This window comes from Myripristis murdjan, chromosome 8 (genome assembly GCF_902150065.1).
Source record: "Myripristis murdjan chromosome 8, fMyrMur1.1, whole genome shotgun sequence".
In the NCBI taxonomy this organism is placed as follows: Eukaryota; Metazoa; Chordata; class Actinopteri; order Holocentriformes; family Holocentridae; genus Myripristis; species Myripristis murdjan.
In genome coordinates this window covers 25,769,004-25,781,663 of record NC_043987.1, presented here as the reverse complement: position 1 = coordinate 25,781,663, position 12,660 = coordinate 25,769,004, and the positions used below count along the sequence as shown (strand labels likewise).

At 43.4% G+C, this 12,660-nt stretch overlaps 1 protein-coding gene across 2 annotated transcripts in view; it reads right to left on the bottom strand.

The window, feature by feature from the left end:
- mpp3a (MAGUK p55 scaffold protein 3a) overlaps nt 1–10,993 on the bottom strand; it is a 30,722-nt gene extending 19,729 nt beyond the window's left edge. The window contains exon 1 of one of the 2 annotated variants that reach the window (XM_030058442.1): nt 10,500–10,993. The gene's annotated coding sequence lies outside the window, so the exon portion shown is untranslated. Of the gene's footprint in view, nt 1–6,078; nt 6,114–10,499 lie in introns of those variants that run through there. The other variant, XM_030058443.1, reaches the window with a different exon arrangement.
- Nucleotides 10,994–12,660: the final 1,667 nt, after the last annotated feature.

Genomic DNA, 12,660 nt, shown 5'->3' with positions numbered 1-12,660 from the left:
GTGTGAGAGAGAGAGAGTGAGTGTGTGTGTGTGTGTGTGCGTGTGAGTGTGTGTGTTGGCAGGAAAGAGTGAATGGGACCAGTGTAACAAACACAAAACTGCTTGACCAACCAATTGACCTTGGCAGCACAACTAGGCAGATTGGTGAGATAAGACACCATCATCATCATCATCATCACCCTCTTCCTCCTCAGTATCACTCACCACTTCATCATCAGCTCATTTGGTATCTCAGCCTTTGATGCTGTAAAAACCAGGATGAAGAAAGAGCCATTTAGCAGGAAAAGTAAGTTCAGCTGTGTAAGATGATGAATTCGTTAAAAATGGCAGCCAGTTGACGTGCTGCTGAATAATTGAACTTAATGGTGGACGGGATTAAAAATTGCTGCTTTTAGGCAAATCAAAGCGGCGTGGTGCATAACACGAGCTCCCACTGCTCCAGTTCAGACGCAGTCCTGGGAGGATGATATCATCTGCAGAGCTGCATTCACGGCCCTGTGATGAGGTCATCAGAGAGAGGCATTATGGGAGCACCTCCAAGCTGCACCCATGGGGGTTACAGGATCAAGGGGAGGAGGGGGGACACTGACTATGACGCAAAACTCTGTGAAATCAATTGGAGGTATGAAGATCATGGATATCATTAATGCAGCAGTGGATTACAGGCACCACACCTGCTCAGTGTCCTGAAGGTAATCTGGATTAGGGTTAGGGCTGGAGTTAGGGTTAACTCCAGCCCTGTTTCAGGCCTAGTATTGATGTGGCATTGTGCTTCTTCTTCCTCATCACTGCCAGTCCCGTCGATGGCTGCGTGGTTACAAATGCACGCTGCACGAAACGAGCTTTGTTCAAACCCACTGAACTTTATTTTAAATTCTGATGGAGATCCCAAGGTTTCCAAAGATGCCAATTTTTTCCCCGCTGCTTACATGGAAAATATGTATGAAACTGTGCAAAAGACATCTAGATATTTTCTATTTGATGTCACGCTGCAGCCATAAAACAACTTTGTCTTGGGTTGGAATATTTCACTCAGCGTAAGTGTGATGTAGCTTCAGTGGAGTGTTGCAACTAGCTGATACTGTCAAGCTACTTAAAAAAAAAAAAAAAATTCTGTTTTTCAAAATGAATGATAAGAACAAAAAATTCTTGAATTGGTCCATTATGAACGAATGTTTCCGCCGGACGCAGCGAAATGGGCTGCAATGTAATCATACAGGACATTTATGTTCGCAACATTTCGTCCTCTCATACTGCTTTTAACACTGACAGTGACACTGGTTCAGATTGTCACTGTGCATCTGACCATTATGGAAATTCTTGAGTTATGGGAAGTGTAAAGTTTTCCCTGTTGTGTGTAAATGGATACCAGAAAAGCGGAAGACAGATCAGCAAAACAAGTTTGGACATGTCAGATCAGTGGCGCTGGGTCGACGTCAGAAATCAGCCAAAATCGCTTGATTTGGTTCAAAAACACGGGAAAAAGGTGATGAGCAAATGACCAAAAAAAAAAATTCCTGAATATAAGCAAAAAATTTGAAGAGAAAAGCAAAAAACAAAGAACCTCAGGACCTTCAGGATAAATCTTTTACCCCATCATGACAAAAAAATATAAAAGAATTTCACTCCAATTTTTCTGTTTTTGTGCATATTTGACATCAGTCCATTAGATTCAAGACACACATTTAAAAGTGTTACATTAATTCTATGGGTTATTGCTGTTAGAATAAAACCTGAGGGGTTTTATCGTTCCTCAGCCTCATCCTTAACATTAATGAACAAAGTTGGTGTGCTCCCACATTTGAAACTGCACAGTTTTCCTTTAAACATCAGGTCAGTGATGCTGCATCAACCTCAGAACTCCTGTCGACACATTTGTGCGCAAAAACCTGTTCACCTCAATGCATCACCCTTATGTCACATGAACCAATGACCACACTCTCTCATCCCTGCTCTCTTATGTTCATTCAAGTTCAGTCTCATTGCAATCAGTGAAACACACACACCGCCACCACAAAAACAAGACGGATCATCAGATCACCCCGCGTCACGGCTCCAGAAATAGACTCAGACATCACACTTAGCGCTCCGTCCCAGTGAAAATGACGTTTTCTCTACAAATCTAGTTAAGAGCTTAGCCGTGGATCATACAAACATGATGGAGCCCCGGCGAGGTCACGCAAAAGGCTCAGGAGTCAGCTGATCACATAACAGCCTCCACCACCAAACATCCATCCAGACGCATTAGTGGGAAAGCAGATCGCTGTCACTGACGGCTCAAACATGACTGGCGACGGCATCGCGGCTCGGTGACCTTTTGCTGAGCGGGAGCAAATAGATGCACATGCAGATTTTATTCACAGACAACGACGTTTACAGGCGCTTATTCATAAACAGATGCTTACATTTTATGGATGCAAATATGCGCAAACTACTGCAATCAAATTGAGGTCAAGAGTCACTCCACACACACACACACACACACACACACACAAACACATGCACACAGACACAAACATGCATACTATATACTCTGTGCTCCCTCCTACTACATTATTCTCATTTCTGTCCTTTGCCCTGCTTCTTTCCCTTTTTGTCCATATTCTTTCTCTCTGTCCCTGCATCACCCCCCTCTCTCTCTCTTTCTCTCTCTCTCTCTCTCACATACACACACACACACACACTCATATCCGCAGGCCTGTTTTCCCCCTGCTCTCTGTCCTGAGCCCCGGAGGTGGCGTGACGTCAGGTTCAGCGGGACGTAACTGAACATGGTCCAGTTGGTTGGCCGGGGCAGAGACGGCGTGCGGGCCCTCGCAGCAATCAGCACAAAAGCTGCCAAGAGTTTCATAAAGCCTCCCAGAGTGTGTTTGACGCTTTGCCACCAGGACTGCAGTTGTCAGAGCTCCTCAGGCTACTACAGAGCAGCAGCAGCCACCGTATGCTGCCGCTGAGCCGGGGCTGAGAAAAACCCCGGCTGTGCAAGAGATTTCCTCTCTTCTCCAGGAATGCCACCGTTGTTGTGCTGTTGCTGATTTTTTTTTTTGAGGATATTAGCCTCTTGGAGTTATATCTGTTTGTTCCTGCCACCTCAGCGGAGGCCGAGGTCATTCTTTCAAGTCCCTTTTCCGCTCTCGCTGTGTTTTCCATAAGCACAACGCTGTGCTCCACTGTGGTACTGCTTACCCCATCATTTATCTGGTACTAGAACATTCCTCAGCTGTGTGTGTGCACTGTGCAGAGATGCTACAACACAAAAATGTCCTATTTGGAACGGGTGTCACGACGGCTGTGTTGCTGTAGAGATCATTAGAATCAAAATTTTTTTTTTTGGGGGGGTTTTCTTTTACGACACCCAGTGTATGGGATGCAGCATTAGACATAATACAGAAACAGATATACAAACAACAACCAAAAAAAAAAAGAAAAAAAAAGTACTTTAGTAAGCTACACCATGAGTCTATACAGTTAGCATGATGTTCGCTCAAAACAGCTGGGGGATGCATTTTTTTCAAAACGGTGGGCTTGGGGTAATTTGTGCCAAAGGGCCTTGGGGTAATTTGTGCCAGTGGCACAACTTGTGATTATATACTATATATTACTTTATTGTATTTTATTGTTATTGTACATTATTTTCTTACCTTTGATCACTAAAACTATTCAGGTTCAGGTGAAGATGATTTGCAGGTGCTCATTTTTTTTGTTCTGGGTATGTATTCATGTGGCGCTCGGCCATGTTATAGAAAAGTGGCCTGTGAGCTTGTTAAAATAATAAATAAATGTTAAATAAATAATTTTGTATTGTATTTGCTTTACTTTTATATAGCATTATCATTTGTGAGATTAAAATGACCTGTTTTACTTCAATTATCAATGGCACAATTTACCCCAGTGTATTCTCTCTAATGGCACAATTTACCCCGCACCGGGGGCAAGTTGTGCCACAAAACCACTTTTTTTTTTCGAAAGCTATATTTCTCAAACAGTTTATATAAGATCCAAAGTGATTGTTCCCAGGGATGCACAACATCTTAAACTATATGTGCATATTTTAGTTGGAGGCATTACTGTAATCCCCTCGCTTTAAAGGCACTTTAAGTAAAAATTGGCACTATTTACCCCACTCTCCCCTAGATGTTTTAAGGCTGTAAAACCCCTCACTACACACTTTATACACTTTTCTCAGACAGGCATTAACATTTTCTCACTTTTCTCTCTTGTTTAAACGCTCTCAAAGTTCAAAACTTCGTAGAAAAATAAGTCCAGTATTATAGAATGAGCGCATTCTGTACTGTACAGGAGACACGGCACGGAGGAGATTGATTGACAATGGTCTACAGTCCCTTAGCCAATCAGGACGCAGAACACAATGCGCTGTTAAAAAAAAAAAATGCAAAATTGCACTAAAAAAAATCCACGAAACTGCGAGGCCGCAAAAGGTGAACCGCGTTATAGAGAGGGACAACTGTATTAGAAATAGCATGTATTTACGCATACCCACATCCACCCCCCTATACATACTTTCACATACATCTATCACATAATTCAAGTATAGATCATTAGAAACACTTTTTTCCAGTATAACAGCTCTTGTCGAATGCATTGTCTGCAATGTTGAGAAAATGCCTTGGCAGCAAAAATACAAACAGCAAATGTTTGGTCAAGCTGCTCCGAGCAGGTTGGCTTTATGAGGTTTGAGGAGTTCGCTCTGCCAGATGACGAGGGTCAGCCCCGTCCCGCTTTCTTACAGCACACTATCATCGTGAGTGAGTCAGTACGGTGCTTGATATTATTTCTGAATCAGTCAGAGAGCAGTGGAAGTGATGAATTTGGAAAACAAATGTTTGGTAAGTAGGAAGGCCAGACGCCAAGTCCAGAAGGCTTGGTGAGTGTGTGGAGCAAAAACAGCAGAGAGAGTGTGTGTGACAGCATGGACATGTTGTACATGTGCACATCCAGCACAAACACAACACACAGGCTGACAGACACATGTGCATGGCTGGGACGTCTGTGGAGTTTGTCTGATGTGTAGCACATATACACATGCACATACACACACACACACACACACACACACACACAGGGCTGAGAGTGGATAATGTGTTAGTAAATGTATCTTGGCTTGACTCCTCACCTCCTTTAGGATGAACATTGCACACATACAGCTAATCCACTGCCCTGACAGTAATGGGAGGCAACGCTAAGCATGTTTGGCCGGCTGCCAGAATGCCTTTCACACACACACACACACACACACACACACACACACACACACACACACGCATAGTCAGTTTTCTATATAATTTGCATTAGCTGAGGCAAGCATCCTGGCACAACACCAAATAAGCTGCACCTCGTCCGAGTGGAATCTCAGCTGTGGCACAAACACATCTGAGACACGCAAACATACACATACACACACACACACACTCACACACACGCAGATGCACCTACAAAACCACACATCATCTCATCTCCTCTCATTAGAGCGACCGCCAGAGGAAACAGAGGGTGTGGTCTGATGCAAAGTTCATCATATATCATTTCCATCACGGAGGGAAAACTCCTGGCGGTGACAGCTGACACACACTCCCACACACACACACACACCGTGTCACTCAAACAGCACCCCGCAGCCCTCACACACATACACACGCTAGCACCCTGCTCTCTCACTGCCACACAGTGAAGCACAACCGGCCATCTCAGATGTCTGATGATGCCCCCCCCTCCTCCTCATCTCTGTTTTCCCAGCTCTTCCTCTGTGTCTATTCCTATTTCCTTGTGTCTGGTGAGCATAATGCTGTCTCCCTCTCTCCCTCCCTCTCTCTCTGTCTCTCTCTCTCTCTCCTCCATCTCTCTGCATCCCTCTGCAGTGCTCCGGTGCTGCGTCCCCCCCCACACACACAGCATGTCGTCAGCTGGCAGGCAGTGAGGAAATAAAAACAAAACAAACCACATCGGCAGCTTGCGGAGCGTCCCCTCCTCCTCCAGCTGATACCTCGCTATTCACACTGGAAACGGAGAGGTGTTAGGCCGACAAAACAGGGACACAAATGCACAGGATTGCCTTCTTACCTTCTCTCTCTGTCTCTCCTCTCTCTCTCTCTCTCTCTCTCTCTCCCTCTCTCTCAGTGTGTGTGTGTGTGAGAGAGAGTCCCTCCTGACTGCAGCCACACTGTTTCTCTCGCTCTGATTCCTCCTCCTCCTCCTCCTTCCTCCTTCCTCCTCCTCCTCCTGCTGCTGCTCTCACAAACCTGCTGCTACTGGGTGTCCGCCTCTCTCTCTCTCTCTCTCTCTCTCCTCTCTCTCTGCCTCTTTCAGCCCCTCCCCTCACCTCCCTCAACTCCCTTTACATCTCCCTCTCTCCTCTCTTTTACTCTCCACGGCATCAGTGGATGGAGACTGCTGCTGCTGAAAGCTGAGATCTTCTATTCGTCTCTGCTTTGCCTCATAGATTCAGTCATGGCTGTTTTCATCAAGGCCACATCTTCCCTCTTCCCTCATTCCTCTGTCTTGTTTTGACTGGCCGACTGGCTGACATTAATATACACAGAGAGAAACAAAGATCCCCTCCCCCCCTTGCCTCAGTCTGGCAGTTGTGGCAGCCTGTCCAGCTACGTAGCGGCTGCTTGTTCTTTGTCTGCCTGCATGTAGCTCACACGGAGGACACACAGCATCTGAATGAAGGGCTACCCTCCCATTCACATGGTAATTGGGGTGTTGCCAGTCTGCCTTTGTGCCAAGGAGGCGAGGAATCCCCCCCCGACTCCCCATCCCGCCTACAAAGATCCTCAGGGAATAAGGAAGTGAACTGTACAGTCACGCCCCGTACATCCAGACTCTTGCCTTGAGTTTTCATTAAATTAAAGCAAATTACAGGAAGATTCACATATGCTGTTCATTTGTGTGTGTTTGTGTGTGCATGTATGTGTGTGTGTGTGTGTGTGCTTGCGTGCGTGGGTGCAGGCAAATGTCAAATGAATGGTTAAACAAGAGAGCTGATGTCTTGATCAAAAGGTTGAGATGCTTTGTAGAGGAGGCAAGTGGCGCATATATTATGCTCAAGACCTGTTAACACTATGATTAACAGGTCTTATCCGGGTGTAAATATCCAATTCAATGAGTCTAAATAGAGTCAAGGGCAGCTTCAGAGACTCTCATGCTCTTGTTGGTATTTTGACATCTTTGGTCTCTAGATTCTGCGGTGTGTGATGATAGAAAATATCCGTTTGCCTGTTTAAGATCTGAGAACTTACACACTTTATTATGTTTCAGGGTTAACATCAACCTGCGCACATAGTTGGGAAATCAGATGGAAGTCCTGAGATAATAGAAATAATATGAATGATAGAAATGATAGAAATGGAAGACTATTTCACCCTAACTGCAGACCCATCAGGCCACACGTTTCAACTTCATCCCGTAGTGAATTACTGCTAAAAAAACAAAACAAAACTAAAATGTCTGCATCATTTCAGTTCAAGATCATTAATTAAGAATTCTGACAGCTGTTCATGATCTAAACAATCGTGAAGCATGAGCTAACTCAACAGAGCTTTGCAAACACCATACTAATATAATGCCATCTGGACGGAGAATACAAAAGATTAAGTTATATATACCAGGCTGAACAGTAAATACCTCACATTACCCTGCTAAATCAACAACATATGCATATAGTAGTTTATATGATACTGATCAGGAGTAAAATCACCTAACCCTAGTTTACCTGCATTTTATTTGCAGAATAGATTTTTCTTACTTTTAACCCTGATGTGGATAATTATGAAATTCTTATGGCATGGAATATTAAGGAGTATCAAACGGATAACTAACATAAAGATAACACACATGAATGAAACAAAAAACAGAAATTGTCGCTTTTTTCTTGAAAATATAATGCTTTTCATTCATGCTGGCGGTTGTTTACTCAAGCATTAGCATAAGCTGGAGGTCTTACACCGGTAACTGGTAACGACATATAATACCATTTTTCTATCATTGCAAGTTTGACTTTTTCGTCTCATCACTGACTGACGCCGGGGATTATTATGCATACAGTCATTCAAACTCAGTACAGACACATCCTCAGTGCAGATACGTGCATGCGCAGGAACATACACACACACACACACAGACATCAATTTCCAGTCATGACCAGTTACAAGCATGGGTGACAGCGCAGTGACAGCGGTGTCTCTGCAAGGTCAGCTGGGCAGAGGCGGGTGGGAGGGTGGGGGGTTTCTCCTACTGTCTAAACACTCCCATTAATTATAGCAGAGGTCATTATGGGTCCTTGGCCAAATTGATTCAGAGGCATCTGCCAACCTCCTCCTCTGGGGAGCAGGAATGGCTGGCCTGCATGTACACATTTTTGGGGTGGGGCAGGACATCCAAGCTGTCTTTTGACCCCGCAAATAGGTCATAAACTGGGCCTGCATGTGTGCAGGCAGAGCTGGAATCAGTAAAGTAAAGTAAGTAAAGTTTATTTATGGAGCAACACAGCTTAAGCTGACCAAAGTGCTTCACAAGACAGCAAAAGGACATTAGAATACAGTTAAAAGTAAAAATAAATAAACAACAAGGGATAAATTATAATTATAGACATGATAACAGATTGAGAGATTAGTGCACCAAAAATGCCAATGAATAAAAATGTGTCTAGACTAGAGCACACTGAATATCTAATGGCAACTAGTTTCATAAACATGGAGCAGCAACAGCAAAGGCCCCGTCACCTTTTACTTTTAGTTGGGACTGTGGGACATACAAGAGAGAGTTGTTGTCAGATCTAAGAGACCACGGAGCAGACTGCCAGGTCAGTGATATAAGATAAGATGCAAGATGCCATTAAGAACCTTGAAAGCAAACGGGGGTTTGAATTAAATACTAAAATGTTCAGGAGGCCAGTAAAGAGAGGATAGGACTGGGGTTGCAGCTGCATTTTGAACCATCTGCAGGCAAACTGATGAAGACTGGGGATTAAGGCATAAATGAAGGGAACTGCAACTGTCCAGTTGTAATGTAATGAAGGCGTGAATAACGTTTTCCATATCATGTAAAAACAGAACTGGCTTGGTTTTGGAAATGGCTCTTCACTGATAGTAACAATAAACTCAAAATCAGTCATCTAATCAGGTGATGGGTCACGTAACTGTTCTGTGGATTCTGTGGAAACGTCATTATTCTGTGCTGTAGAGTAAGAATACGATTTGTGTTCTATCACGTAAGCAAGCACTTTACTCACTATGGAAACCACAGTACAAGTACGAGTATGAGAGATGCCTACACTTTTTTTTTTTCCTCATGGTGGGCCAAATGTCAAAAAACATGGATAGTGTGCCAAAAATGCCTACATGAGACACTGGCTATTTGTATAACTGATAAATTGATAATAGCCTCTTTAAGATTATGTTATCTGCATATTCTCTTGGCGTGACAGGGTTTCCTGATGGTTAGAGAGTCTGTCCCTTTTTGGGCGAGTCACAGGTTTGATCACAACACAGCAACAGCCATGTGTCCTGTCAGTGTGCCCTTGAGCAATGCGCTAAACCCTTACCTGCTTACCAATTAGAAAAAAAGAGCCAGCTTGGCCCCAGATTGTAATAAAGACTTCATCTGACCTTACGACTTTGGGGATTTTACAGCTGTGTTAGAAGAGAATTATTACTGAATACCATATCAGTCATTTTCAGGCTAAAACTAATTCTACATGAGTCTGAGGTTAGACACTAATGCCATGTACTTTATTACTGAATATTCAAAATCAGCCGACAGTAGATCCAGTGTGTTAAGAACATAGCATCCTATACCTCCACAGGATGTAAAACTAAGGGAACAATCCTCATGACAGTGCAGTGCAGTACAGTCTATATCACTCCTGATCCTATGAATAGAATACAAAGGCTACTGACAAACAACAGACTAAAAAAAAGGTGAGCATGACTCAGTCGATCACTAGCCCCCGTCCCACGAAGAGCTGCAAGACTTACCGGCTCAGACAAGATAAACGAAAACAGCCTGATAAATAGATAAACAAGGGCAGACAAGCCGGACTACACAGAGTGTGTTAGGGATGAGCTGGGCTTGAACAGCTTTACTGTGCACACACACAGTAAAGACACAGCCACGAATGCACAAACGCTTCCCTTTGTTGAACAACTGGACTTGTTTTTAAGTTGTTTTGCTGCTTATTGTCTATTGTGCTCATTTAACTCATGGTGAGTCACAGTCAACTGATGTGAAATTTGTATTCAGGGGCTGTATTTGATCTTCAACTTGAGGAGGACTAATAGAGAGAGCTGGAGGTATCACCGCTCTCTCTCGCTCTCTCTCTCTCTCTCTGTGAGTGTTGCCGGCCATGCTGAAGCATCTGATATTAACTGCAATCATATTTACTGTTCTCCCCCGTCATCAGGTTGCCGCTGTTTGTCTGGGAGCCGGAAGGCTTAATGCCCTTTCAGACTAATGTCCACTCGGCGCCAGGTCTTTCTCACCGTTCTCCTCCTCCTGGCCTCCAGGAGTCATCAATATGATCATCTGTCTGCCCCTGCCTGCATTAGCTCCTGGCACTCCGTCTCCTCCAAGGCCTCCAACTCCACTCCCCTCCTCACAGTCTGAGATAACACATAACAAATCAGGTTGTAGCCAATCAGATTATCAGGTCACTCTGACAGACTGAAGTAATGGACAGGAAGCATCAACCCAAATAAGTTCATTCTGAAGATAAAGCTTACACTACAATCACTTGTAGCTCCCACTTTATTTCATTTTAATTACAGCAGCGGTTTATTAGCATGTATGAGCAACCTACAAGGGATAAAGTTTACAAAATTATTAACTACTCTTTGCACCCACTGCACTCTATAATTGAACATTTGCCCCCAGGGAGATATTACAGATTACTGAGATCTCACAGAAATATTAAAATATTTAATTATTTGTCTCACATGCTATTAAGGTTTTAAACAAAACCAGGATTGACACTAAAACTACTGATAGAGTGTGGTTGCTGAGATTTTTTTGTTTGTTTGTTTTTTGCACAATAGAGGTCAATCTCCTGTACACTTGTATATTAAGATACACTTGTATATTGGATATTGTATTTATTTTGAAGGCCTGTACTGCTGGAATTCCTTTTTTCCATTTGGTGCGTGTTATATGTATAATGTCGTTCAAGAAATATGAAACCAAAGGCAAATATCTGCATTGTGGACAGCAATGTTTTAGTAGTTATATGTATGTTTGTATTCCTATTCCTACTCCTATTAGATTCAGATTTATATTTGTATTTGTATTATTTCCCATTTAATAGAAATGTCTGTGAAATAGCAGGCATTCCCGCCAAGTGGGAAATGATTGTTAGAAAAGGTAAGACAGGCTTAGGGATACTGATTCTGAATGTTTGAATGAAGGAAAAACAATAACAGTAGTCAAGTGTGGACAGATATAATAAGTGATTTAGTGGTCAATAAAAAAGATGGATTAACTAGAAAAAAGCACTGAGGAGAGAGCATATTTCCGCCAGCACGATGCGGTTAATATGATGGTGTTGGATATTCAACCAAAAGTTAATAACACCCATGGCCACACACTACTTTGGCCAGTCATTGTGAAAAGTTATTCTGTGCCTCCTCGCCACATGATCAATCTCAGTCATGCATGCTGCCACGCCCCACTTTGGCCAATCAGCGTGAAAAATGTCTGTGTTCTTCCTTGGTCCATGGTCAACCTTTTCACTAAGTTTCAAGGAAATCCATTCAGAATCTTTTGAGATATCCTGCTGACAAACAAACAAACAACAAACAGACGGAATAGGGCAAAAACATAGCCCCCATCTAGCTCAGAGACAACTACGACCTCCAGTTGATGATCAAAAGGTGATCAGGCACCAAAATAGACAAAGTTCAATAATACATACGTGAATTATCCATGTATGAATACACCTCATAAAGATTAATGTCAGCCTTAAAGGGTGAACAAACTGTTTTCTGGGACTAAAAGGGGTGGGCCAGCTGAAAGTAGGTGGCTTCACCCTCCATTTATGTTTCTGTCAAGAAGGTGTTAGGCTGGGGAGGACCATGGGGCTTTTTTGGCAGCCGTCAGCGCAGAGCCGGGGTTGCTGGGAAATGTTTCATAGTTTTATATACTTGACTGGCTTCTGCGGGGCTGCATTAGTGAAAGTGAATTACAGCCTTCTGCGTGACTAAACCGAGATGGAAGTAGGGAGGGAGAGAAAATTGAGGAGAGGAGAGACTCAGAGAATTGGAGGACAGGAGTAATGGGGGAGGGTGGGGGGGGGGTGACTGCGGTCCTTCACTGAGATAAAATAGTAGCAGGTGGCTTGGGCTTCCTTTGTGGCCCTTTTGGCAGGAATTTATTAGAGTGTTTCACTGGCAATCATGCATTGTAAACTTGAGTGTTTGCAAACTATCGTCGCCATCTGCTGCAGTAAAGGAGTCTCCAATGTCTGCCTCAATCTGCCTCCTGTGATTCATTTTTTTTTTTTGTGTGTTTTTTTGCTGTGGTGTTCCTGCACTCAGCAATGCATTTATAATATGTAGCTCCACTTAGGTTTTTGTTTCATTTTTTTGTGCTTGAACTTTTCAACTCTTCTGGTCCCAACAGTCATTACAAAGGCATGATGTGCAGCTGAGC